General features: G+C 43.0%; 1 long non-coding RNA gene across 2 annotated transcripts; it reads right to left on the bottom strand.

Moving 5' to 3' along the window:
* Positions 1-5,122: 5,122 nt before the first annotated feature.
* Positions 5,123-10,480, bottom strand: LOC109754388 (uncharacterized). Of its 2 annotated transcripts, none has more exons than XR_005768962.3 (4): positions 9,884-10,480; positions 9,021-9,178; positions 6,818-7,216; positions 5,123-6,670 (listed from the first exon to the last, which is right to left on the bottom strand). It is a non-coding gene; the product is annotated as an uncharacterized lncRNA (long non-coding RNA). The 2 variants fall into 2 exon arrangements; XR_005768961.3 differs by lacking the exon at positions 5,123-6,670 and having other exon boundaries at positions 6,882-7,216; positions 9,884-10,027; positions 10,140-10,480.
* Positions 10,481-19,776: the final 9,296 nt, after the last annotated feature.

Genomic DNA, 19,776 nt, shown 5'->3' with positions numbered 1-19,776 from the left:
AGTATTTGTAGAGCAACAAGCTGCTAAGGATTTTCAGAGGATCGAATAATATTTCGAAGACTTTTGTGAACACCTGAACAACTGGGGATGAGAGGATACTCGGTAAGTGCGAGAAATTATCCATAGGGGTGTTTATGTGGGTAATGAACTGCAAGGCAATAGGCACAAAGTATTCTTGGAACAATAAAGAGAATTTCCGAGGTATCTTGTAATAACAAGATCGACTGGGAATAAAAGTAAGAACGACAGGTGTAAGTATTTATCCATAGGGAAGTTTCGGTGGTAGGGAATTGCAAAAGCCACAGGCACAAGGTCTCGAGAGAATATCAGAGAGTATCTTTGAATTCTTCTGGTGCACGGAACAATCATCTGGAGTGAGGGGTTCTCCGAGAGGAAGTAGTAACGAGATCCTAAAGTTAGATTTTAGTAAATTCATTAAACCCGAATAGGAGAGAGATCAGAATCCCAAAGTAAAGACGAGGAATAAAAGATCCTAATACCACCCAAATGGCGACGTGGGCCCGTAAGACACACAACCATGTTAGTAAAAGTTTTGCAATGTCTAGACTCGACTTCGGCCAAGGAGTGTGGAAGGGGGATTCTTACAGGCAGTCGGCTCTGATACCAACTTGGTCGCCCCCGATTCAATCGTACATTAATCATACACGCAAACGTGTACGATCAAGATCAGGGACTCACGAGAAGATATCACAACACAACTCAACAAATAAAATAAGTCATACAAGCATCATATTACAAGCCAGAGGCCTCGAGGGCTCGAATACAAGTGCTCGATCATAGACGAGTCAGCGGAAGCAACAATATCTGAGTACAGACATAAGTTAAACAAGTTTGCCTTAAGAAGGCTAGCACAAACTAGGATACAGATCGAAAGAGGCGCAGGCCTCCTGCCTGGGATCCTCCTAAACTACTCCTAGTCGTCGTCAGCGGCCTGCACGTAGTAGTAGGCACCTCCAGTGTAGTAGGAGTCGTCGTCGACGGTGGCGTCTAGCTTCTGGGCTCCGGCATCTGGTTACGACAACCAAGTAGAAAGGAAAGGGGGAAAAGAGGGAGAAAAGCAACCGTGAGTACTCATCCAAAGTACTCGCAAGCAAGGAGCTACACTACATATGCATGGGTATATGTGTAAAGGGCCATATCGGTGGACTGAACTGCAGAATGATAGAATAAGAGGGGCATAGCTAATCCTGTCGAAGACTATGCTTCTGGCCACCTCCATCTTGCAGCATGTAGAAGAGAGTAGATTGAAGTTCTCCAAGTAGCATCGCATAGCATAGTCGTACCCGGCGATCCCCTCCTTGTCGCCCTGTTAGAGAGCGATCACCGGGTTGTATCTGGCACTTGGAAGGGTGTGTTTTATTAAGTATCCGGTTCTTGTTGTCATAAGGTCAAGGTACAACTCCGGGTCGTCCTTTTACCGAGGGACACGGCTATTCGAATAGATAAACTTCCCTGCAGGGGTGCACCACATAACCCAACACGCTTGATCCCATATGGCTGCACAAACTTTCCTGGGTCATGTCCGGCCTCGGAAGATCAACACGTCGCAGCCCCACCTAGGCACAACAGAGAGGTCAGCACACCGGTCTAAATCCTATGGCGCAGGGGTCTGGGCCCATCGCCCGTTGCTCACCTGGACGTTGCGAACGCGGCTAGAAGCAGACCTAGCCTAGCAGGCGTTCCAGTCCAATCCGGCACGCGCCGCTCAGTCGCTGACGTCACGAAGGCTTCGGCTGATACCATGACGCCGAGTGCCCATAACTGTTCCCGCGTAGTTGGTTAGTGCGTATAGACCAAATGGCCAGACTCAGATCAAATACCAAGATCTCGTTAAGCGTGTTAATTGATGTAACCGCGGACACCGACCAGGGCCAGGCCCACCTCTCACCTAGGCGGTCTCAACCTGCCCTGTCGCTCCGCCACAAAGATCCACCCAGAGGGCCGTCGGGACAAAGGTCCTTTCAGCCCCCAATCCGTGAATCACTCGCGGGTGCTCCACGAGCCGACCAGACTTTAGTCACCACATGTATCATGTATAAAGTATATAGTATAAACCCGTGATCACCTCCCAAGTGATCACGGCCCGATAGTATAGCACAGCAGACGGACAAGAATGTAGGGCCACTGATGGAATACTAGCATCCTATACTAAGCATGTAGGATTGCAGGTAAAGGTAACAACAGTAGTAGCAAGGACAGGCTATGCATCAGGATAGGATTAACGGAAAGCAGTAACATGCTACACTACTCTAATGCAAGCAGTAGAGGCAAGAATAGGCGATATCTGGTGATCAAAGGGGGGCTTGCTTGGTTGCTCTGGCAAGGAGGGGTCGTCAACACCGTAGTCGTACTGGGTAGCAGCGGCGTCGGTCTCGGTGTCTAGCGAGATAAGAGGGGGAAGAAACAATAAATATAATGCAAACATATGCATGACGATGCATGACATGACAATGAGCGTTGCTAGGTGTGCCCTAACGCGGTAGTAGGTGATACCGGCGAAGGGGGGAAACGTCCGGAAAAGTATTCCCGGTGTTTCGCGTTTTCGGACAGATGAACTGGAGGGGGAAAGTTGTGTGTTCTCTATGCTAGGGGTGTGTGGCGGACGAACGGGCTGCGTATCCGGATTCGTCTCGTCGTTCTAAGCAACTTTCATGTACAAAGTTTTTTTCATCCGAGCTACGAATTATTTTATATTAATTTTTAAAGATTTAAAATATTTTTAGAATTAATTTAAATATTTTAATTCAACATTATTCAGAACAGTGTTTGCTGACGTCATCATGACGTCAGCAGTCAACAGAGGTGTTGACTGGTCAAACTGACGTGTGGGCCCAATGGGACCCACATGTCATACACTGTTAGGTTAATTAGGGTTTAGGTTAAACTAATTACTGTTTATTTAAACTAACAGGTTAATAATTAGATTAATTAAATAGGAATAATTAACTTAATTAATTTAGTTAATTGATTAATTAATTAATTAAATTTATTTTTATTATTACTAATTCTTTTTTATATAAATCCTTTTTTCTAACCGTTCCAGGGGGTGGGCCCCTAGTGTCAGTGGCACAGGGGCCATAGCGGATTACGGGCGCTGGGTCACGGGCGTGCGGGTTTCGCCCGAACGGCGAGCGGTGCGGGGCTAGCGGCAGGGAGGCGGCGACGGGCAGCAGTGGAGGCGAGGCGGCGCTAAGCAGCGGCGGTGGCGGCATGTGCAGCGGCAGGAGCAGCGACGAGCGGTGGGAAGGCCGCGGCGCAGGTGGGCGAGGCAAGGCGCATCGGCGGGGTTCGCGTGCGAGCTGCAGCGAGGGGTGGTGAGGCCACGGGGCGGCCGACGTGGAATAGGCGATGCGGGGCGCGCAAGGGGCTGCGGCCGCGTGGTAGCGCAGGCGAGCGCACGGGCGAGGGGCGACGGCGCGTGAGCGCGTGCACATACGTGCGCACGGAGACAGGGGGAGGAGGAGATGTCGGGGCCTCACCACGGGGCCGTGGGGTCTAGGCAGTGGGGCGTGGGGAGGACGACGGGGACGCGAGGGTGACGGGGAGGCAGTCCGGCGAGGTGGCGGTCCGGCGAGTCGGCGGCGCGGGCTCGTGGAGGCCGTTCGGAGAGGAGGACGAGGACGGCCGAGCGACGGGGAGACGAGCGGCTGCGGCGAGGGACGGCTCCGGTGTCGGCGTTTGCGTCGAGCGGCGGGGGCGCGTCGGGCTCGGGCGCAGCCGTGGGTTCGTTCCCCCGATCCCAATCTGGATCTGGGAGGGGGAGAGAGACGTGGGGGAGTGGGTGGGGGGTTGTGCGGTAGTGGCTAGGGTTTGACCAGGGGGTGGGGGTTAGGGGGAGTGGGGGTGGCCGGCCTGGGCCTGGCCTGGCTAGCAGCTGGGCCGGTTGGCCCAGTGGGGGGTTCTGTTTTATTTTATTTTATTTTATTTTGTATTTCTTTTTCTTTTATTTATTTTTCCTTTTCTGGTTTAATTTATTTTAGAGCATTTTAGCATTTTCTAAAAATGAGTTTTCTCCACTATTATTACCTGTGCAATATTTGGCACAAACCGAACACTTTTGTTTTAATATTTGAAAACTTTGGTTGTTTGCCATTTATTAAAATTTGAATTTGAAATGTTTTGGACTAACATGTGATTATCAACAGTAACCGAGGTTACGTGGCCTCGTTAACGTGGGATTACTGTAGCTTAATTATCCGGGCGTCACAACTAACCAGCCACTTAACTCCATTTTTCACATACCCCCCTCTCTCAGTAATTAGGTAACTCCCCTGTCTTATTCTACCCGTTCCTATCCTTCCAATTTCTAACACAAATCTCGCCGCCGCCTCATCTGACCTATGCAACGGCGACCAGGCGAGCCCCCGCGCGATGGCGGGTGCTGCACCACGCAATGGTGATCTTGCTGCCTCGGTGCGCAACGGAGAACCGGCGGCCTCAGCGCTACTTCAGGCAACGATCACCCGGCGCCCCCGTCTGCTCCGACGCGACGATGAGTCTGATGGCCTTGGCGCTGCCCGTCCCACCCTTGTGCGATGGCAGCCCGCCGACCTTGGCGTTGCTTGCCCTTCGAAGTTGTTGGTCTGTATTTGCTGTCGTCCAAATTCTAGTGCAGATAATTGAGTTGGGCCAGCTTTTGGTTAGCTGTTCATATTCAGTTCCTTAGCTGAATGAATGCTTCAGCGTGCATCCTAAAGGAAAATTTAAGTTCCCCAGAAATCTCTCTTTAATTTATATATATATATACTAGGAAAATTGCCCGTGCGTTATAACGGGGTACGTATTATAGCGATGATCAAAATAGGTGAATATCGACAATAACCAATTATCAAGGAAAGACGTTTCGAACATAATGAGAGGAAGACAATAGAAAACTGGTTCGTACACAGAATATGAACAACTGGGTGCCTTCATCAACAACGGAAAAAATAACCAAAAAGTAGAGGCCGTGAAACTTCACTTATACAGAAAAAAAGATAGTCTGATAGTAGTAATCAATGAATTTATACATAAAATTAAGTTATAATTTAGGAAATCTACTTCCTGATACACCTAAACATTTCTAAGTAGTACAAATTCAGGAAAATGTTAACTCGAGCTTCACTCTGGTTGTAATTAAGCATGTGCACTAATAATTATTTTCTTAGTGGCCACCATCCTGTAAGAAAATATATCATTATGAGCACAAAACTATTTAGCAATTTGTTGCTTCAAACATAGACATGTTGTGCAATGCTTCTAATATTTTCCTAGTGCTTCCCCTGCAAGTCTCCAGCAATTCAATTGGTAAGAAGTTTTAAATGCCTTTGTCATAGTATAATTCACACAAAATTGATTCTAATTGAAAACCTATTTCAAAATATTGTAGAACGAAATTCCCAGTCAAATTGTAATTGACCAAGGAGTTCTACATTGCTTCGATGAACCAAATAAATACATGGCCATCCAAATATATGTGTCAATTTCTAATGCATAGTTCATATTCAACATGTAAAATAACATCATCCTTGCGGTGGTTTCTGAAAGGAAAAGAATTACAATGTATGTGACCAACTTCTAACTACCTAAAAGGAATAAAAGGTTATCTGACACAAAGTTAAAATACTGGATAAACTAAATTGGAAATTACAACAGAAAAAATGCATGTAATTAAAATTTCAACAGTTCTACGTCTCTAGAAAATGCATCTAATTTAAAAATGAAAAGTACTATATCTCTCACCAACAACTTAGCAACCTATGTCTTAGAACAAATCTAAATTTGGCTAGAAGACCAATTAATGACGCCGGATTCAGATGAGACATGCATGTGTGGATACTCGCTAGTTCTATGTACACGTGCGGAAACCAATTGAAGAGGCTGGATTCAGCATGGAAATGCATGAATGCGGTAAAGGCTTACACAACTCTCTATGTTTTGATCAAGTAACTTTATGCATCAATGTCGGTTAACATTACTCTCGCTTCATGTATCCTCCAGATTCAGCTATGGATAGAAGGGCATTGGTGCAAATAGTCAGGAAGCATCAACTATTGGCATAAGGTTTGACATGAATTTGCATAAACCAATAAAAAAACTAAATTATATCTTTCAACAACATTCACAAGCTATGAGCCTTGTACCATAGACCTCAATATCACATGGAGCAAATGACCTAGTGTTGCAACAGGAGAGAAAAATTCACATCTTATGACAAAATGAGAGCGTGAGAATATAAACTTTGTTCAAACATAGGATATTATCATACTATCAGACCCCTTGATGCAGTAATTCGGTGTGATGGAAAGCTGGGATAACTTCTTCTGAGTTTTGGAGCAGATTATGTTAAAAGATACTCTCTCCGTCCGGAATTACTTGTCGCTCAAACGGATGTATCTAGCACCGAAATACGTCTATATCCATCTACTTCAGCAACAACTAATTCCAGACGGAGGTAGTACATACATATCTATACAAAGAACATCAGATAAATACAAAAATAGAATCAGGGTAGCAGTAGTTAGGCATATCCTCAATTATGCTGCATGGAACCAAGTGAAAAACAACTTATGTAGATGAACTACCTTTATATACCTTCCACTTTCAAAACACTTCGCTCTGGTGAGTTTATTTATCTTTGGTGCTGTAAGAGCTAGACACTGGCATAAGCCTGCACATAACGGAACTCAGAATAGTATCTATAAAGTAATATTTGGGCACTGCCATTAAGAACACGTCTTGTTTGAAGAAGATTCATTTTCCATGAGATGATCAAGAGAAAATTTTGTTACAAAAAATAGAATAATTGGATGCTTACTTAGCATGCTGTTGCAACCTTGTGAGTGATTAAATGGGACAAGCGCACGAAACATTTCAAAACATGCAGTGAAGAGCTGCCAACCACAGTAATTTTATTAATGTATGTACTATTAGTTGGAAAAGGAAATTGATTTTGTGCCACCAAATGAATGCACATCATCTCGTCCGCTTATTCTAGATGGCTAGAAATATGCAATACTTGTGCCGGCCAATTGACAACAATGGCCGAAGCAAGTTTATACAGATACATAGCAATGCACATAAAAAATGATAAGGAACTAAAGCTAAGAGTACCCCCTGTTTCTTCAGTTTCGTTACATTCCTCATCTCCAGCATTTTAACCATATTTGTCAAGTCATCATCAGGGCTAAGCCTCGCTCTGTTGTTGGCCTAGCTGCTGCATGCCACAACCATTATATCAATTGGATCACACAGAAGCAGGCCCTAATTAGTCTGGAGAAAAAATTTAGAGGTAACACATGTTGGGGATCGTAGCAGAATTTTAAAATTTTCCTACGCTCACCAAGATCCATCTATGGAGTATACTAGCAACGAGGGGAAAGGAGTGCATCTACATACCCTTGTAGATCGCGAGCGGAAGCGTTCCAATGAACGAGGTTGATGGAGTCGGCCTCGCCGTGATCCAAATCACCGATGACCGAGTGCCGAACGGACGGCACCTCCGCGTTCAACACACGTACGGAGAAGCGATGTGTCCTCCTTCTTGATCCAGCAGGGGGAAGGAGAGGTTGATGGAGATCCAGCAGCACGACGGCGTGGTGGTGGATGTAGCGGGATCTCGGCAGGGCTTCGCCGAGCTTCTGCGAGAGGGAGAGGTGTTGCAGGGGAGGAGGGAGGCGCCAAAAGCTGTAGTACTGCTGCCCTCCCTCCCCCCCCCCCCCCTTATATAGGCCCCCTGGGAAGGGGGACGCCGGCCAGGAACCCATCTACATGGGGGGAGGCGGCCAGGGGGGAGACTTGCCCCCCAAGGCAAGTGGGGCGCCCCCCCACCCTAGGGTTTCCAACCCTAGGCGCAGGGGGGAGGCCCATGGGGGGTGCCCCAGCCCACTAAGGGCTGGTCCCCTTCCCACTTCAGCCCATGGGGCCCTCCAGGATAGGTGGCCCCACCCGGTGGACCCCCGGGACCCTTCCGGTGGTCCCGGTACAATACTGGTGACCCCCGAAACTTTCCCGGTGGCCGAAACTTGACTTCCTATATATAATTCTTCACCTCCGGACCATTCCGGAACTCCTCGTGACGTCCGGGATCTCATCCGGGACTCCGAACAACTTTCAGGTTTTCGCATACTCATATCTCTACAACCCTACCGTCACCGAACCTTAAGTGTGTAGACCCTACGGGTTCGGGAGACATGCAGACATGACCGAGACGCCTCTCCGGTCAATAACCAACAGCGGGATCTGGATACCCATGTTGGCTCCCACATGTTCCACGATGATCTCATCGGATGAACCACGATGTCGAGGATTCAATCAATCCCGTATACAATTCCCTTTGTCAATCGGTATGTTACTTGCCCGAGATTCGATCGTCGGTATCCCAATACCCTGTTCAATCTCGTTACCGGCAAGTCTCTTTACTCGTACCGCAATGCATGATCCCGTGACTAACGCCTTAGTCACATTGAGCTCATTATGATGATGCATTACCGAGTGGGCCCAGAGATACCTCTCCGTCATACGGAGTGACAAATCCCAGTCTCGATCCGTGCCAACCCAACAGACACTTTCGGAGACACCCGTAGTGTACCTTTATAGTCACCCAGTTACGTTGTGACGTTTGGCACACCCAAAGTACTCCTACGGTATCCGGGAGTTGCACGATCTCATGGTCTAAGGAGAAGATACTTGACATTGGAAAAGCTCTAGCAAACGAACTACACGATCTTTGAGCTATGCTTAGGATTGGGTCTTGTCCATCACATCATTCTCCTAATGGTGTGATCCCGTTATCAATGACATCCAATGTCCATAGTCAGGAAACCATGACTATCTGTTGATCAACGAGCTAGTCAACTAGAGGCTTACTAGGGACACGTTGTGGTCTATGTATTCACACATGCATTACGATTTCCGGATAAAAAAATTATAGCATGAACAATAGACAATTACCATGAACAAAGAAATATAATAATAACCATTTATTATTGCCTCTAGGGCATATTTCCAACAACACATACCAGAAGTCCAGCTAGAATATCATGGCAAGAGGATATCAAAAGAACACGAACCACAAAAAAGAGGCTCGGGATAGACCAAACACAGCGACTGTGTTGTCACTACCGGTGACGGCGGTGCTCGATGAGGTCTCTAGCCGGTCCCTGACCTCCTCGATTTGCTGTTTAATTTACTACAGTCAGATATATATTTCTATTTGATTCCAATGACCTAGGAAGGGGTAAACTTTTAACATCACAACAAGCTTATAGAACACAACTTATCCTAAAACCTATAGTTTAAATCTAGTGATCGAAACATCCTTTATCCAATGTGTATAAACACAAACCGTGACTTGGTTTTGTTTGGAATCTTCTTTTCAGACATAACAATAAAGACAAGCGCAATACTAAATTAGAAATTGTTGTTTTGAAATTAATATGACCAGTGACTACTCCGGCAGAATACACAAGCCATTTTAATTCAAATAAACACAATATACAATTACTGATATAGGTGAGCTGCTTAGAAATGTAATCTATGATCTACCTTGAACTGCAGGAAAGTCAGAGATATTGATGAATTAATATGCATGAGCCATGCACGGTCTGCAAATTCAGCCAGTAAAACAACAAAACACCACTTGCCCAAGCTAAAATCAATGGATTGAGAAAAAGAAATAGATGCTAATGTACCAAAAATATTAGCTGATCACACTGGAATTGTGTTTTTTACTTGGTTACTACCCTGAACATATTTCTCAAAAAATAAAATACTACCCTGAACATAAGCTCCCAAATTTAGGTGTACTGCTAGGAGTCCAGAAAGTAATCTAACTAATTCGAATATCAGATATTTTCATTCCCACATGTACCGTTATCCTCACGTTTGGTTCACAAGGCCGCTGCCCTCCTGCACATGTCAACGATTGAGCCCAAGTGTACTTCCGGCCATCTCCCCATTCTTGTCGTAGATCTGGAATACGTGCGCGAGTACTTCTTCCATGGTGTATGATGTGATTTTGCCTGGACTGTGTATCACATACGTTAGTAGAAGTCTGCCGAGAGGCACAAGTGCATGATCAAGCTAGCTTTGGAAGCAGCCTGATGGATCAATTCTGGATGGATAGAGCATGCACGTACGGATTTTTCATCATGCACCTTCGGCTTCGTGTGATCGTGGTTAACCTTGATGTTTAATAAAATTGATGGCCAACCCATGACATACAAAATGAAAAAAAATCTTTCAGTAGCAGCTCCCTAAATTCAAGATTGGACAATTGAACTAACAACTCAGTTCAGACAGGGATCTATTCTACTAACAAATTCATGTCTAACCTTGCTGTTCAATGCAAGAAACAATCAACACTTAACAGTATAAACAAAATTGACCTCAAACAGTAGCCAATTGAGCCCAAACGGTGGTAAATCCTAACCAAGAACAATGCCTCAATGGCCACGAACAAGAGCAGAGAGAGGAGGGGGCGAACTCACCTGAAGACAGAAAGGAGGAAGCTCCATGGGTGGTGCGTCCCGAGCTGCAGCAAGGCAAGGTCGACCCCTCCTTCCTCAAGTATCCAATCCTTGCCTGCACATCTACCATGGAGGATCAAACCAGATATTAGAGAGAGAAAGGGGGAGAGATAGGGCAGGGGATGAACTCACCCCATGGCCACCAAGCGGAGGAGCAGCATCCCGGAGACGGAGCTGCGTGTGGGGGCGCGGTGGGCGTCAGAGAGGAGTCGCCGGAGGTGCCGGAACCACGCCAGAGTGGAGGTGCCCAAAACCCTAGCCATGGTTGATCGTCAACCAGGAAAACGGCGGCGGCGCCCAACCCTATTTGGCGCAAGAGAGATACGTGGGCCGGGAGAAGGGGGCAAATCCTTGCCGGCATCGGCCGGCGCCCGGCGCATCACCGGATTGAGCGTCGCCGCCTCGCCGGGGTCGGTCGCCTCCTGGAGGCTGGGATCGGGATAGCCCGTGCCGTGAAAGAAACTCATGGATGATTCGTTGTTGGGCCAAATTGGATTTACGTGCGAATTTGACGTACAGGCAGAAAACAAAACGTCGAAACGTATACAATAATAGTACCACCTCGTTTATATTACGATTTTATCTATACAATCGTAAAAGCGTATTATGACGTAAGAAGAAAGCGTATTGTGACGGTGAACCCGACAAAGTCAATCCGTGCTTTATTATTACTAGCACAAATGCCCATGCGTTGCAACGGGAGACATAATTGAAGTGTACTTAAATTTAGTTAGAATTATATGGGAAAACACAATGATAGTTCATGCGAAATTTAATGCTCACAAAAATCCGTAGATGAACACAATAACAATTTATATGGTGATCCAAGTGGACTTAAAATTTGTTTATATAGAGCTATAATTCATCACCATATTCGAATTTAAAATAGAACTTCTTATCTTTGATGCCAGTTTGAAATATATCATGATGGTAATAGAGGTGGTGTCGGCATGTGTTGGGTGCCTGGTGAGAACCAGTTGTCATCGATCCGTGCCGATGTGACACAATATTAACAAAACAAAAAATAATAGAGGAAATGCTAGCATTTTACAAAAAAAAAAATCTACAAAACAAAAATAGCAGGTAGCAAGCTCTAGAGGTCCTAAAAACATGTGTTTCAATTATGAAAGGATGATACACATGTCAAGGAGAAGACGTATCGACTTATCTCTATAATTGATATTAATATTAATAAAAAGCATAAATAATAAAATCACACGGTTGATTGACACATTAATATTATTTATGGAAGAAGATAACGGATATATCTGGGGCTCATTGACTTTAGTTGACTAAGTAGCATGAGATTTGCTTTTATTATTGGGCTTGTTGATATTTTTTGCTTTTTTTGTTTTCTGGTAGCTTACCACCTGGACCATGTGGTTCGCTCGTTGATATTGATAGGACAGATTGTTGTTTGCGCCGAAACAACCGGTGGTTATCGTTGCAACTGTAGAAACAAAAAGTTGAACATTTCTAGAGACACATTGTTGTCGCTAATTCTTCTTTTCGTCACAATTGTCGATGGTAGTCTCTCTTGCCCACCTATTCATGACAAACGTGATTTAATCCCACAACTATGAGTTTGATCATCATACTGTATCACACAGCTTTACGAGTCTCTCTTGCCCACGAACCTGCAATTTTTGTGGACTTGTAATGCTCCTAATATATTAATTGATATTTCATACCTGCAAGCGTAAAAATCTTAAAGAAATAAAATCATTAATATTTTAGCCGTACACATGTACAACATTAAAAAAGGGATGCCGATATTTTAGGCGTCCTCACATTTTTGTTCCTCCACAAACAACGTTGTGTGCACCCTCAATCGTTTAAATATTCAAGCGACAATCAAATCCTTTCTTTTTAGCCTAACACAATCCTTATTAAAATCCTTCCTTATATTTATTCAGCCCACAATCAAATCATTCCTTTTAATTATTAGCCTCACATAATTCGTTCCTTCTATTTTTCCTTGCCTCATCCATTTAAATATTGCCGAACCCACCACAATCCTTCCATAATCCTTCCTTAAATATATTAATTGATATTTCATACCTGCAAGCGTAAAAATCTTAAAGAAATAAAATCATTAATATTTTAGCCGTACACATGTACAACATTAAAAAAGGGATGCCGATATTTTAGGCGTCCTCACATTTTTGTTCCTCCACAAACAACGTTGTGTGCACCCTCAATCGTTTAAATATTCAAGCGACAATCAAATCCTTTCTTTTTAGCCTAACACAATCCTTATTAAAATCCTTCCTTATATTTATTCAGCCCACAATCAAATCATTCCTTTTAATTATTAGCCTCACATAATTCGTTCCTTCTATTTTTCCTTGCCTCATCCATTTAAATATTGCCGAACCCACCACAATCCTTCCATAATCCTTCCTTAAATATATTAATTGATATTTCATACCTGCAAGCGTAAAAATCTTAAAGAAATAAAATCATTAATATTTTAGCCGTACACATGTACAACATTAAAAAAGGGATGCCGATATTTTAGGCGTCCTCACATTTTTGTTCCTCCACAAACAACGTTGTGTGCACCCTCAATCGTTTAAATATTCAAGCGACAATCAAATCCTTTCTTTTTAGCCTAACACAATCCTTATTAAAATCCTTCCTTATATTTATTCAGCCCACAATCAAATCATTCCTTTTAATTATTAGCCTCACATAATTCGTTCCTTCTATTTTTCCTTGCCTCATCCATTTAAATATTGCCGAACCCACCACAATCCTTCCATAATCCTTCCTTAAATATATTAATTGATATTTCATACCTGCAAGCGTAAAAATCTTAAAGAAATAAAATCATTAATATTTTAGCCGTACACATGTACAACATTAAAAAAGGGATGCCGATATTTTAGGCGTCCTCACATTTTTGTTCCTCCACAAACAACGTTGTGTGCACCCTCAATCGTTTAAATATTCAAGCGACAATCAAATCCTTTCTTTTTAGCCTAACACAATCCTTATTAAAATCCTTCCTTATATTTATTCAGCCCACAATCAAATCATTCCTTTTAATTATTAGCCTCACATAATTCGTTCCTTCTATTTTTCCTTGCCTCATCCATTTAAATATTGCCGAACCCACCACAATCCTTCCATAATCCTTCCTTAAATATATTAATTGATATTTCATACCTGCAAGCGTAAAAATCTTAAAGAAATAAAATCATTAATATTTTAGCCGTACACATGTACAACATTAAAAAAGGGATGCCGATATTTTAGGCGTCCTCACATTTTTGTTCCTCCACAAACAACGTTGTGTGCACCCTCAATCGTTTAAATATTCAAGCGACAATCAAATCCTTTCTTTTTAGCCTAACACAATCCTTATTAAAATCCTTCCTTATATTTATTCAGCCCACAATCAAATCATTCCTTTTAATTATTAGCCTCACATAATTCGTTCCTTCTATTTTTCCTTGCCTCATCCATTTAAATATTGCCGAACCCACCACAATCCTTCCATAATCCTTCCTTAAATATATTAATTGATATTTCATACCTGCAAGCGTAAAAATCTTAAAGAAATAAAATCATTAATATTTTAGCCGTACACATGTACAACATTAAAAAAGGGATGCCGATATTTTAGGCGTCCTCACATTTTTGTTCCTCCACAAACAACGTTGTGTGCACCCTCAATCGTTTAAATATTCAAGCGACAATCAAATCCTTTCTTTTTAGCCTAACACAATCCTTATTAAAATCCTTCCTTATATTTATTCAGCCCACAATCAAATCATTCCTTTTAATTATTAGCCTCACATAATTCGTTCCTTCTATTTTTCCTTGCCTCATATCCATTTAAATATTGCCGAACCCACCACAATCCTTCCATAATCCTTCCCTACCTTACCTTATTATAAGGAGCCCATCCATTCAAATATTCTGCTCAGCCCACACAATCCTTCCTTTGAATTATCCGCATCTATTTAGCCACATTCCTTTCCTTAATTAGCCCATCCGCTTAATTAGGTCATCTCTTTTCACGTCTGTTACTTAATTACTGCGTTATATTAACCGGTATGTGCGTACTTAAAATCCCGAGGTGGGACTATTCATCAAGTAGCATGTTTATCCCAGCTGGTTTTCATAGCCCAAAGAAATATAGAAGAGATCTCACGTTCGATTCTCCACAGTAATGGGTTTTTTTCCTTTCTCTAATATCTCAGATAAGAAAGCCCACTCGCGTGCACGCAGTCCATAAGGGAAGGCCCATGTTTTTTGCGGCCAATTAGGTTGGGGATAGCTGCCGGTACGTGGTCATTATGAAATTCCAGGCCCAAGTGACCTACGTAATAACGGACGGACGAAAGTAAACGGACGTAAAAGATGATGGAAGAAGTACTAATAACTTTATTAGTTAGCGCACTGATGATCCTAACCCGAGTGGTCTGCTATGTTGTCATACATCTGGCAGACCAGGGATCAAATCCCAACACTGACCACTTTTTCCCTGTTTTTTTTAATTCAAACACAATTTCAAACTGAAAGCGTAAAATCAGGGGAAGAAGCGTATTGTGACGGTGAACCCGATAAAGTCAATCCGTGCTTTATTATTAGGGAAAGACTAGTACAAATGCCCGTGCGTTGCATTGGGCAAAAAAAATTGTACCCGTGTTCATTTCTTATATCCAATTCCAATAAACATTGGAAATAAGGTTACACTCTTATTGTTGTTCGGAGCATGAAGTGTGGAAACCAACCTAACTACCTTCGTCTGTTGGAAGAGTCGTGATGCATGAAATAGACTGTCAATTGGTTTTATCTTTTGCTTTTCCGGAAAACATGAATTTTTCTTTACTTTTTAAGAAACTGAACATTTTTTAACTTTTTAATTAGAATTGGAACATTTTTTGAACCGAACATTTTATGAACACATACATTTTTTGTTTTTTTAATGATTTTGTGAACAAATTAAAATATGAATATTTTTTTGAAACCAAGAACAATTATGAACACTCATTATCTTTAAAAAAACTGACACTCAGTGGCATTAACTAAAAAATGATTGTTGGTGTCCGGACCATGGAGAATAGAGTTAAGATATTCTACCGGGTGGAGATGAGTGGTGTACTTATTTTTAATGGGATATACAGATGTTGGCATGTTCTATACTATTCGAGAGTTTAATAACTAATCTATTTCTTTTCGGAAATTTCAAAACATTTGAATGCAAACAGACTTATACTATGTTGAATTTTTATATTTGTGAGTCTATGTTTGTACTGTGGTTTTTAAAAGAAGGTCTCCTTTAACCTTTGTATGCAACAATTTAATATGTCGTGTGTTGCACCAGAAGGAAAAAATCACCACATGTTGTTAGTGATTCATTCATGTTGCCACTTTCCATGTTCGCCACCATCGTCAAAGATGATACAATTTTTGGTGTCCGCGGTTGAAAAAAGTTGATGAATCCACATTCATGTCCCTCGACGTTGCCTCAATCAGCATCACACTATCACCAGATGGGAGAGTAGTGGTGCATTGAAGTGTGATTGTTTATATACACATTTATGTGTTAATATTCATAAGCGAAAAGGGTTTTTCAGTGCTGTTTTTATTTTTAGAAAATGTTGGTTATCTGGTTTGAAAAATTATATTATGTTCCTTTTCTTTTTGCACTTCTTGGACTTGGCCAGACACAAGTTTCTCACGTAGATTGCAGGCTCTCTCTCTACAAAAACGCGCACACTTCGGAGAGAGCAGAACTGCACCCACGCATCTCTTTGTGTTCGGCATCACAATAAAAAGAAGAAAAGTTTCCTATCCGAGGATCTTAGTGTGCCTGTATCCAACGGCTTGGAAAGGCGACTGAGACTCCGTTAAATCTCAATCAACCGAAATTTAGCGAATCTGTTTAAAATTAGTAGCTAAACTCATTAAAAAAGGGTAGCCAGTTCAAAGTAGCTAGCACAATGGCCCGTGTTACAGGCGAAAGGTGATGATCGACATTTTTTTTAAGAAAACTTAGCTGGCACTTTTGTACAATTACAATAGTTCTTTTGGACAAACTAATTGTGTCAATGTTAACAAATACGAATCATATGCATAGCCAGCACAACTTCATATATAGATCCATTCATCGCCCACAATTGGTCCAATCCATCATTACTGATTTAGTTAATCCATTTAATTATGAAAGCAAGGCAACATGCTTCTTTAGAGGAAGGTTAATATTTATTACTTAACTCAGATAATAAAAATAGACAAAATCATATAATTACCTATTTTCTTGAGTTTAAATATTGTAGCACTAAACAACAAATTAAATTATTGTGACCGCATTTATCTTCGAGAGCACACACACATATATATACACAAGACATACATCTGCAAATGTTTCTTACCGCTCATATCACCCTTGAGCTAAAATTAGTGGACCCAGCATAAAATTTGAAATGAGCATATGGCAGAACAGAGACCTATAAAGAGTTCATCTTGTACGTTAGATATGTATAGTACGGTACATCGGGAAAATGCAGACTTTTAGTTAGAGAAATATGTAAGTTGCAAAGTATAATTTAAACCAATTTATCAAAGCTTCGTGCCCAAAAGATAGACTTGCGAGGTATAGCGCTGAAAATACTCGAGTATGGGGACAATATTCAGACTACATCAGTCTGTTCGCGTCAAAAATCAGCATGTATGTCCGTCTTGCCTCCGCAGCAGCTAGCTTGCTCGTGAGCCTGGGTGTTGTACTTCCTTCCAGGATGATTGACATCGACTGAGGAAAAAACCTTCAAGGCATCTTTGATGTCACTCAGCGAAAGACTCTTAATATTTAATTAACCTTGTTTGTGCGACTTCCCCGTGCACACCAGCTCTTGGCCGCCCGATTCGTTTCTAGAGTACACGCTGAATTTGCCCAGTGCCGATTGTGCTATTCCCAGGTTTGGGATCCCGCTGCAGATTGGAAAAGACCTTCAAGGCATCTTTGATGTCACTCAGCGAAAGGCTCTTAATTTTTGATTATGAATTTGCCCGATGCCGATTGTGCTATTCCAGGTTTGGAATCCCGCTGCAGATTTTTATTTCTTTGCTCCCTCTTCCCACTTTTTGGGGTCAATTCCTTCGTTCAGTTTCCATCATCTGCTTGTTGACTTCTGATAAGGCAAGGTTGTTGATGTATAAAAGTCGATGGGAGCATGTGCAAAGGAGCGAGGTGGGACTATTATTCTGGTAGCAACCATGTTTTCCTGCCGAAGCAGACCAACTGAGTGGCTGCGTCCGTCCGGCCTGGAGGGCTTGGTTGTGAGTTTGAAACTTATGTAGCTATTTTTTGCATGGTTTTTAACGTGGACCAGGCCCAATTCAGCCCATGCTGGTGACGGGTGGATAAAACGGCCCAGTCAGCGATTGGATGAGTACGAAATTTAGCACGGAAGGATGGACGAAAACTGTTACAGACGAATTTACGAGCAAGTTAGAATAGTACCACCTCGTTTATGTTACGATTTTGTCTATACAAAATGTAAAAGCGTATTATGACTTGAGAAGAAAGCGTATTGTGACGGTGAACCCACGGAGTCAATCCGTGCTTTATTATTAAGGGAAAGAAAAATTAGGGAAAGATATTATTATTAGGGAAAGATATATATTTTCCCTAAAAATTTTAATAATAAAGCACGGATTGACTTTGTCGGGTTCACCGTCACAATGCGCTTCTTCCCGTAAATTTACGCTTTCAGTTTGAATTTAGACATATAGGCGAGGTGGTACTAATTAACAGCTCCTTATGTTTTTTCCTTAATATAAACCCGCAGTCCTATTTTATTGATCTATTTGGGCCAATGAAGTCAGCCCATTACATCCAGCCCACCACTCTTGTCCGTTCGTTCATAGCGTGTTCCTGCCGACTCGTGAATAGAATCATACTGACTCTGAGAACCAATCCAATCGCCATCGCCATAAAGATGAATTAATCCTCTCGATTTCCTCAGATCGCATCTCTAGAATCGAATCGGAACAAATCGATAAACCTAAAGATCTGTCGGGTGCAAGGCTGCCGACCCGAGGCACGCCGCCTCATGTACCATGGCGCCGGTCGGGAATCCGTATTGCTCACCGCCAACGATCTCGACGAGGGCCATGCGGAGCGACTGCTGCAGCTGGGCCTCACGTAGCATGGCGCCGGCAGGGAATGCATACTCGAGGTCGACCCAAGGTTCCTGCGAATTTTGAGGAGAGACGCGGTGATGCTTCTGCTGTTGGGCCTAGCGCAGCCAACCAAACCAGGGGAAAACGAAGGCCACTGTGTAGATCCTGGCGTGTTCAGTGCCGCTTCCGGATGTGCCGGCGTTCATGTTGCTAGCGCAGCGGTGGAACGACGAATACACCGGCCACAGAATTGCAGTTTGATGCGTATATAAATTTGATGGAAGGGCTTATCAAGACACAGAAAGGACATACAAAAACAAATATGTGCAGGGCGAAAGGCAGTATAGAGAGCAGCAGAGTAGCACAGAGGTCCAAGGAAACTCGCGGCCAATTCATACCTTTAACTCCGCCTATCGGATCAAATTGCCGGCGCCGATTGGATCACATTGTCAGTGTCGGTGTCGCCGGAGTGAACGCCTCAGCGTCCTACTTGCCTGGTGCTTCCGCCTCTGCCAAACGGATCCTCAAGTGAGAAGCAGCCGACTGCTTGCATGTATCATTGACTTGATCTGAGGAGAACATGCCAAGCCGCAACTCTCAAGCAGGAACTGTCGTCCTCTCTTTGCGTGTGTAGTTGCACGGTCTGCTCTATCTCCTCTCTTACTCCTGTTCTATTTGACTGTTAGCATTGTTAATCTTCTCCAGGCTTTAGAAGAGTACATGCCAGCTAGAATTCGTGAAAGAAAGTTATTATCCAATCCTACAATGTTTTGCTTTGGTTTTCAGATGGTGTTTTTTGATTGATTCATCATGCGTGACGTTGCATGCAGTGATCTGAGAAATAAAGTCTGATTTATTTGTGCTAACGAGGACGACACAATGCTGAGGTAGGCTGGGTTACACCTATGTTTAGAGATAAGGCTGAGATAAATGTTCAGAGTATGTTCATGGTCTGATTGCATGAGCATCCATGCCGGTGGCGTATGCTTGGTATGAGGTGGTGTATGTGCTGCACCTGATGGCCGTGGCATGCCTCCTGTAAGCTAACTCCTTACTTCTTTGGAGGTCATGCAGTGATGCTATGGGCACAGAGAATCTGAAGGTTAGT

Source organism: Aegilops tauschii, chromosome 2 (assembly GCF_002575655.3).
Source record: "Aegilops tauschii subsp. strangulata cultivar AL8/78 chromosome 2, Aet v6.0, whole genome shotgun sequence".
Classification (NCBI taxonomy): domain Eukaryota; kingdom Viridiplantae; phylum Streptophyta; class Magnoliopsida; order Poales; family Poaceae; genus Aegilops; species Aegilops tauschii.
The sequence above is the reverse complement of the archived record's forward strand: the minus strand, read 5'-3'. Positions and strand labels throughout refer to the sequence as shown.